Source organism: Cottoperca gobio, chromosome 5 (assembly GCF_900634415.1).
Source record: "Cottoperca gobio chromosome 5, fCotGob3.1, whole genome shotgun sequence".
NCBI classification, from domain to species: domain Eukaryota; kingdom Metazoa; phylum Chordata; class Actinopteri; order Perciformes; family Bovichtidae; genus Cottoperca; species Cottoperca gobio.
The window spans coordinates 28,040,306-28,050,305 of NC_041359.1; the positions used below are offsets into that span (position 1 = coordinate 28,040,306).

The 10,000-nt window shown below is 42.6% G+C and overlaps 1 pseudogene; it reads left to right on the plus strand.

The window, feature by feature from the left end:
• The first annotated feature begins 556 nt into the window (after positions 1-556).
• LOC115007812 (nuclear factor 7, ovary-like) lies at positions 557-1,808 on the plus strand (annotated as a pseudogene).
• Positions 1,809-10,000: the final 8,192 nt, after the last annotated feature.

Below are 10,000 nucleotides of genomic sequence, written 5' to 3' on the forward strand. Positions count from 1 at the left end.
CGTCATTTTGTTGGGAAAAAAGGTTGTCAAAAGATATTCTTTACATCGTTTTTGTTACCATACTAACCCAGAGCCTTTGAAAAGATAGGATAATATATTTGATTGCAGTTTGCACTTCCACATGAATCACAAATAATGGCAGAAAAACTTTGTGAACTGAAGCCGACATTTGAAATACAATCTGATACGTAAATCGGCCGATGGTCCATCTTCTAGTCCACAATACACAGGAATGAAAACAACTCATCCCTGGCTTGTACAGTTAATAGCTGTGCAAACAAACAGAAAGTGTATGACAAAGCTCCACCCCTTCCGTGGCAAGAAATATCGGTATTGTTGTTTCACTGGGGTTAGGCACAGACACAGAGAGACAATAAGATTTATCATCAGATTAAATTCACAACACTGACAGAGAACAAGCAGAAGAGGGAATATTCCAAGCAGTGGATGGGATCTGAGAAAAACTTTGTCTAAGGGAGACGGACCTCTAAAGTGGAGCGAGCGTTCAGGCTTATCTGTGTTCCTGCCGTGTCTTCCATCTTCACTCAGAGAGAAAATGGCTTCCCCATTAGCGCAGGATCTGTCCTGTCCTGTCTGCCACGACATCTTTAAAGATCCTGTTGTCCTGTCATGCAGCCACAGCTTCTGTAAAGACTGTCTGAAGAACTGGTGGAAAGGGAAACCACTACAGGAGTGTCCAGTTTGTAGGAGGAGGTCATCAAGGAGTGATCCACCTGGTAACTTGGTGTGAAAGAACCTGTGTGAGTCCTTCTTAGTGAAGAGAGATGAGAAAGTTTCAGAGACTTTCTGCCGTCTGCACTTTGAGAAACTCAGACTCTTCTGTCTGGACCATCAGCAGCCCGTGTGTGTCGTGTGTGATCAAACAACAGAACACATGAAGGTCCAGGCCCGACGCACAGAGACGCAGATTAAGGAGCAGTTTAAGAAGCTGCACCAGTTTCTACAAGAGGAAGAGGAGGCCAGGATCTCTGCTCTGAGGGAGGAAGAGGAGCAGAAGAGTTGGACGATGAAGGAGAAGATGGAGGCTCTGAGCACAGAGATAGCAGCTCTTTCAGACACAGAGCCAGAGAGGAGCAGCTGAGAGCTGAAGACGTCTCATTCCTGCACAACTACAATACTGCAGTGCAGAGCCCAGCTGCAGCGCCCCCTGCTGGAAGATCCACAGCTGCTCTCAGGAGCTCTGATGGACGAGGCCAAACACCTGGGCAACCTCACCTTCAACATCTGGGACAAGATGAAGGAGATAGTCTCCTACTCTCCTCTGATTCTGGATCCAAGCTCTGCTCATCCAGAACTCATCCTGTCTGAAGATCTGACCAGCGTGAGACGCGGAGAGAGACAGAAACTTCCTGAAAACCCAGAGAGGATTTACTCCTTCATGTCTGTCCTGAGCTCTGAGGGTTTTAACTCAGGGTCACAGCTGGGATGTTGAGGCTGGAAACAGTTCGGTCTGGGCAGTGGGAGTATTAGCGGAGTCTGTCCAGAGTAACGTAGACAAACTGTCTGGATTATTTAGAATTATGTTCTGCGATGGTGAGTACTCGGCTGACTCAGATCGAGAGTACCCAACTGTTCTCCGAGTAAAGAAGAAGCTCCGGAGGATCAGAGTTCATCTGGATTGGAACAAAGGAAAACTGTCATTCTCTGATCCTGAAACTGACACACACATGCACACATTTAAACACACTTTCACTGAGAAGCTGTTTCCATACTTTAACACTGTAAATGCACACCCACTGAAGATACTACAAATTCCTTTATTTGAAGTAATAAAACAGTACAGTTAGACGGCATTTCCAGTACCTTTCTAGACCTGTGTGATAAGTGTCGTATAGTGCAGGGGTCGGGAACCTATGGCTCGCGAGCCATATATGGCTCTTTCGATAACGCGATATGGCTCGCAGACAATTTTGAGCTGACATTTAACATGATTAACAGGTAATAAATAATTATATTGTGTCATTTTAAAGTAAAACATTTAGCGGCGGATTTGTTTTTAGTTCTCCCATCTCCTCCTCCGCCCTGTCTCTGGCTGTAGGTTAAGGTGTGTTCACACGTGTGTGCGTAGGGGGCGGAGCCCCGCCCGTCGCGAAACCGAGCAGAGGAGAAACTGCACAAAGCAAGCAGTAGACCGGGGGGGTCAAACTCAATCACAGAGGGCCAACATTAAAAACTGGGACTACGTCGAGGGCCAAACACGGTCCACATTTATTGAACAGGATACACATAGTGGATAAAGTGCAAAAAGATATGGAACATATTTAAGTCAACTGCAGACGGATTGCTGAGCAGTTCAATTTAAATATCTGAGCGGCAAAGTCGGCAAAGTCTCTCAGTTGCTCAGCAGAATGCTCTCAGGAACACAGCGGTGGAGATGTTTGTCAGTGTTTGGAAACACGTAGTGACCAAAGTTTCCTTCTGCATCCGAGTCTCCCACAGGCAGCTCGGCTTAGAAAGCTGTCACTGCATCACACATGTCTGTGATCACACGGCCCTGAAGCTGCAGGTTTAACAGTGAGATGCTTCGTTATGTCGCACTAACAGTCCAGCTCACATCGTCCCAGAGATCTGTGGTGTGTTTCCCTTTGCTTCCAAAAACTTTCATTTCATTCACATATTTAGATTCTTCCTCGAATGTCTTTTCCCCGTGGTTGTGCCATGCATTGATTTACCAAAACCGGCGGGCCAGTTATGACAGATATGATATTTTCTCGCGGGTCGGATATAATTGCCTTGACTTTGACACCCGTGCAGTAAACACTGAAACGAGCACATAAATGAGATAAATAACGTAAGCGTTTAGTTTATTTAATAAAAGAGCACGTGTTCAATGCAACACTGATACCGCTATTAGTACTAGGAGACGTGTTATTCTTAAAAAATGCACGCATAAAGTTGCATTCAAATTTATTAAATATATGGCTCTCAAGGAAATACATAAAAAAATATTTGGCTTTTATGGCTCTCCCAGCCAAAAAGGTTCCCGAGCCCTGGTATAGTGTGTCTCAGTTTATCCTGAGCAGCACATTTGATGCATCAGGTGCCATCTAAAGAATGTGGAGTTGGCAGTTTGTCCTGTGGAACCAGTCACTAAGCCCTGGCATCAAACTTTTAACCCTATCCAGTCAAAAGAAAGTTACAGTAAAGTCTTTCGGGGACATTTTTTTCATGCAATTAATTTGAATGTCAATATATATTTTCAAACTGTCATGAGTACTTTTACATAGTGCGAGAATGCTATGCGGCGAAAAAGCAGCATTTTTTTTTCCTGAACGAGGCCGATTATTCTGGGCTTTCACGGTGTTAATAAAAGCTTTTGCTAATCAAGTTGTGCAGGACGAGATTATTCAAAATCAGGATTAGAAAACAACAACGTGGAGGATCTAAACTATTTTACTTACCTTAACAAAGGCAGCGCATACCTGATCCACTCCTTCAGTTCTTACCTTTCACAATAAAATCCCTAGACATATATACAGTTATACGTAACTGTTACCAGAGGGGACTCCAATTAACGCAGAGCATTTTGTTCAAAAGGAAACTCAATAATATAGTTTACATTAATTTAGGCTTTACAACAAGAAACTGAGACTGCCAGAGGTTTCTCTGGGTCAAAGGTCCTCTGCCTGTGCAAATCTATTCCAACCTTTTATTGAACAATATTGCAACTGTCAGAAATATGCATCGCTGTCGGTATGAATAGTTTTCTATTTATTTTATTGTCCTGTCATTTGTTGGTCACGCCTCCGGTGTGTAAAGGCCTTTAGAGTTCTTCTGTTGTGCTGGCTATACTTTAGTAAGTGGTTACTATGTTGTGAGTTTGTTTCTTCATCTTGTAAAATCAAGAATGACCTTTCGTTCTCAAGAAGTCCTTCAAGTTCTGCAAAAAGTGTATATTTGAGCACTTCCATGTTAACTGGGCAAACATCAGTGAAGATCGCGTGATACCATTGAAAGCTCTTGAACTACTACTAAATGGGTCTTGTGGTGTAAATTCTTTGTCAACACCTTTTGGTTTACTTGACACCAGTAATGTACTTAAAAACACAAAGCAGCTGTTTTTTAATTTTATTGTATCTTTTGTCTGTTTTGTCTTGTAAGCCCTCACTTCCTGTATCCCCTCCATATACTTATTCCTGTCTGCTCTCAAAGCAGTTGCTATGACTCTGTTCTCGGACTGTCCTGCTCACCTGTCTGAATGAATTATGGATGATTTAACTTTGAACAATTTAATAAAGTGATTCATTTGGTTGGTTCGACAGTATCAGAATCTGTTTATTGCCACGAAATGTTCTGTTTATTTGTGCATAACATAAACATAGTAAGAGGAAATTAAGTAAAATATTAAAATAGTAAAAGTTGAAAAATTAAGTTACATTAATATAGAATTTAAAATTACAATAAAAATATGTACAATATACCTGAATTTTGGTCTTACGACATTAAGCCTCTGGGGTCGAAGGGTTATATAGCTGAGGTTCCGGCGTAGCTGGCGAACATCCGGGCCAAGACTTTCTTTTCCATGTACTGCTCATTTTTAACTCTTTGATTAGCAATTTGAGGCGCTGGAATGGATTTGGAGTTGCAAGACGATGACATCTATGACCGGGTTGTTTATTTTTTCACAAGTAACCAGTTTTCAAGTTAACGGGAAGCTAATAAGAACCTAAATTATCATCAGTTAGCCAATTGGTTCCTAGATTGCATTTCGGCGAATAAATTCCACATCTTCTGTTTTACACACGGACTGTGTGTCTGCATACAACCACAGCCTGATCCATCAGGATGATTGAAATACTACTCGAACTACAAACGGAAACCAGAACGCTTCCTGAACAAATCTGTTTCTAGAGATCATATCTGAATTAAGATGAAAGAGCTTTGCAGTTTTTAGAAGTCCAAGTAATGCACAAAGGTTCCCAGTATGAAGTGTACAAATTAATATGCAGTGTACCGAGCTATAGTTCTAAAGATGTGCGTCAGTGTAATGGATTTACAGCATAGATACAGGATGCAAAACTGGAATTACTCCATGAACCCAGAAGTTTTCCAATACACAATGTTACTGTATCTGACAGTTGGAGCACAACACGGCTTGGATGCACTTGAAACTGAAGCATCAGGACAAAAAAATGTGTTTGAAAATCTGGTACTTAGATTTTTTTCTTTTTAAGAAAAAAGACTGTGGGTATATAAAACCTTGTACCGTTTATCTTTTGCATTACGTCCAGCACTTACACGAAGGGTTACACATGCTGCATGGTGAAGTGCATGTACGCTTGGCTATGCAATTGGATGATAAGCGCAGGGGAAATGTGGACCAGCAGCTCTGAAAGCTAATGATGAAATCACTGGGACAGGTTTCTGATGTATAATAAAATACCTGTGCAAATCAAACACAATTGGGCTGACTCTCTGAACATGGAGCCTTTCACTTCTTATTCTGTTCTGGAGAATAGTAAGTAGTAGCGACAAGACAAAGGCAGGTGTGTGGTGAAGCTCTGCTCGCCTCCCCTTGGCTGCTCGTCCCTGTCAGGTTGCATTATGAGCAGCAGGTCGCCTGTTGAAGGTGACGACGGCCTGCATACAGCTCCGGGTTGAGTCTGTCGGCGGCTCAGGAAGTTCAACCTGCAGCTGTAATCACAATCGGCATCGACAGCAGCTTCCTCCTGCTTCCTGCTGAGTGCCTGATTGTGTGAATGGGACAGTTTCCCCAAAATCACAGCGCTGGTTCTCCCCGGGGGCATCACAAGATACATTTAGGGGTTCAGAGAAGATTTACAGAAACATTTCTTCCGTACAAATGTCTAGTTCTTCAAATTGTAGCTTATTTATTGTGCCCTTAAGAACTACGGAGTGCCCACATCATTAATTAATGCTCATTACTTAATGCTCATTGAAGTAATTAGGAAAGCTCAACCACTAAAGAACCAAATGTGTGTTAATCTGAATAAGGTCCCCAACAAATCCACTATTTACTCAGGAAACTGTATCTGTGCGAAACGTTTTTAAAGACAGAGAAGGGAAGTCAAAAAGTATTGAGAACCGGACGAACACATTGTCGGTGGTTTTGTTTGCTTTCCATGGCATTCGTTGATAATAAGTATCATCGTTTTAAAAAGGTATCAAATGTGAACAATGGCATGACAATATATATAAGACACAGAAAGAGTTTTACAGTTAAAATACACACTGTTTTCTGGAGCTCCGCATATATATATATATATATATATATATATATATATATATATATATGTGTGTGTGTGTGTGTCTATTCCCTGCCTTTATCTGTTCAGCTTTGTTGTCTTTGTTCTTGGCTCTTATGTCTATTTCTGAAAGCATTGCAAAAACAAAAAGACTCCTTCTATGTCCACACACACTTGTCACCAGCATCACATTAACAATCCATCTTTGAAAGAAAAAAACAACCTAAGAAGTGAAACAATAAGCAAACATGGTCATAATTACATTTAAATGTGACGTAAATATCACCAACAAACCGTCACGATTCCCACAGCACACAAATGCACCACAACACAGCAACAAGTGTCGGATACAGTTTGCACACGGCAGCTCTGTGGTTTAAGCAAATGGAAGAAAGTCACAGCAGCGGGATGGAGTTTAAACGTCATTATAATAACTGTAGGAAGAAGGAAACAGTATGATGTAATGATGTATACCAAACTGTGTACTTTAATATTCTATACAGACCCCACAGACTGATTGAGCTCCAGTCGCTCTGTTTCTCTCGTTAGAGCTCCACTATCTTAACCCTTAAGCAAGGCACACGACCCCCACACTGCGTGCGTGCGTGCGTGCGTGCGTGCGTGCGTGCGTGCGTGCGTGCGTGCGCGCGTGCGCGCGTGCGTGTGTGTGTGTGTGAGAGAGAGAGACAGGTGAGGTAAAGCGACCCTGACAGCAGCAACACTCTCTGTAATAAGAACAGCCAGGACAACACAGAGCTGAAGCTGCTAAATGCATTTAAACCTGTTTGAGTCCACGCGGCTGCGCTGTTGGGAAAACTGCAGAAATGGAGGGAGTGGGGACGAGTTGGAAGCATCTGCCTCCAGAGCAGAGACATTGACGGGTACTGAGAGCTAAACATAAAATAGTTCTGTTGCTGATAGAAACAGTGTTCAGGGTCTTTACGTTACAACCGTACAAATGCCTTGAAAAGGTAAAGTTAGTTTCTTGCATCTTGCAAAGCCGTTCGTTCTGAAGCCCACTGTGTATATACTGCAAGGAATGATATTGTATTTCTTCTCACCACAACCCCATCTGACTCCACATTCATTCTTCAAGAGACACAATCCAGACACTTTGTCTTCAATGTGCCTCTGAGTCCCTGATCTCTGCAGCACACTGTTAGTCTGACTGTTAGTCCCACATCAGCACCGAGCCTCAGCTCCATGTGAATAAGACATGCTACTGAGTCAATTCAACTTAAAAACAAAGCCAAACAGAAGGTGCAGAACAGCTCCTGTTGAGTCCTGAACCATCGTAGTTTACTGCGTCAATGTTTCATGTATCATATCTATTTCAGAGCAGACGTGTTGCAGCTCGTTGGTTTGGACAGTGTCTGTTCTCTCTGCGAGTGTTAAGATGTCGAGTGAACCCTTGTGGCTGCACAAAGATTAAAACCTCACATCCTGAAGGTTTACTTTAGCATTTAAACAGGAGAGGAGCTGTTAGATGGTCGGAATGTTGCTAATTCAAATTTGTGCTGATAAAACAAGAATGAATGACAGTGGAGTGCCGTGCATTTCACACCTAAGCCTTCAGTGATGTCCTACACAGTCCTACCTGAATTATTCCCCCTCTTAAAACCATCATTATGACGCCATGGCTCTAGAAACTCTACACTTAGACAGAAACGCAGTATAACCGGGCGTTGCATCACCTTAACAACAGAGTTATATTAATATTTACGAAACACTTAGTTGTAAATAGCATTCCCAGCAGTACAATGTGCAGTGCCTCTCGGAGGCTGTGAGCCGGGGGTACCGCTCGTAGTTAGTGATTTGAAAGTGGCGGACAAACCCTGTGATAGGCTCGCTAGCGTCGGGGTTGGCCGTTCTCTTCTCATGATGTCTAGCTTTTCTTGAAAAGTTCGTCTTGAAAATGGCGTTGTAATGATATCTGCGACCACATCGATCTCTTCTCCTCCTTCAGCCGTTGTGGGTTGAAAACAAACAGCTTGTAGAAATCTACACAAATTAGCTCGTTCAAAGTTAGCTAGCTCTGCATAGCTCTGCCTCTCAATAGTGCGTATCCAATCAAAAGACGTGCACGTGCTGACGTTATCGTACGCCTGCTAGCTGGCCCCGGTGTCCACAACTCCACATCTGATTGGTTAACGCCACAGTTTTGTCTCCGTTCACTTTAAGCGACAGGCGCCCGCACTGTTGCTTCTGAAGGCCTCAGGGCAGATCTCTTGGACCCTGGAAACACATCATGGCTATAAAAGACAATGTACCTCCGACCACGACTTCAGATAACATTTAAATAGTTCTTAGTCTTTAACTCTGTGTTCTTAGATGCATACTGTTGAACAGAAACCTGCATGGAAGGTTATGCATCATAAAAATAAACAAAGATGCTCTTTGTAGATCGAATTGACAAGATACACAAATTGTTATTGTATATAACATAATATAATATAAGTGATTTATTTATTTTTCTTAGCAGAAATATGTTTCCATAGTATTTACAATACAACAAAATCTGTTTTTAAATCAACGTGTTTATGGTGGTTGGTTATCCATCTCAAGAAAGCAGGTTTCCAGTCTGACAGTTTATTTAAACAGCATAATGAATAAAGTGACACCAAACTGACCTTCAGCTGCTCCTAAATAGTGTCTCCCTCCTCGCCTCACCTCCACCCTGACCCTAACCCCTCCCCCAGCGTCTCCCCCCCATCCCTCCGCACGATGTTCGTCTTTGAAAGCCATGTTTCATTATTCAGTGATGTCGTGGGAGGTGGAAGAGACGGTTTGATGCTCGCTACTTATCTGAATTAAGAATCCATCAAGGTCACGAATAATGACCTGTTTATGAGGCTGAAGGATGCCGTCATCAGCGCTCGTTAATACATGTATTGATCTGCTCGCCGCTCGACATTGAAGGTCCAGTAATTCTGCAGAGAGTCACGCAAGGTCGCTGCAATTAAGCACAGTGTGTGTGTGTGTGTGTGTGTGAGTGTGTGTGTGAGTGTGAGTGTGAGTATGTGTGTGTGTGTGTGTGTGTGTGTGTGTGTGTGTGTGTGTGAGTGTGTGTGTGAGTGTGAGTGTGAGTGTGTGTGTGTGTGAGTGTGAGTGTGAGTGTGTGTGTGTGTGAGTGTGAGTGTGAGTGTGTGTGTGTGTGTGAGTGTGTGTGTGTGTGTGTGTGTGTGTGTGTGTTTGAGTGTGAGTGTGTGAGTGTGAGTGTGTGTGTGTGTGTGTGTGTGTGAGTGTGAGTGTGAGTGTGAGTGTGTGTGTGTGAGTGTGAGTGTGTATGTGTGTGTGAGTGTGTGTGTGTGTGTGTGTGTGTGTGAGTGTGAGTGTGTGTGTGTGTGAGCGTGAGCGTGAGTGTGTGTGAGTGTGAGTGTGTGTGTGTGTGTGTGTGTGTGTGTGTGTGTGTGTGTGTGTGTGTGAGTGAGTGTGAGTGTGTGTGTGTGTGTAAAACAATCCTACATGTGTGTGTAGGAATGTGCATGTAATGTCTGACCATCATTCTGTTATTGTATTACTTATTATAGTGAAAATAAATCACTCCCTTTATTTATTTGAAAACGACATTTCAAAAAGTGTCTAAAACTTCCCTTTGAATCATTTTAGTGTCAAACATTCTCTGTAGGGTTCAAAGTTTGACATTATCTTTGGTATTTTTTAAGGACCTTATGAAATCAAATTCGAACTTTCAAAATTAGGCAGAAGTCGGTACGTTTTCCCACCTGACCTGATGTAGGTTTCTGCATGACGTTCACTTGAATAAAACAACC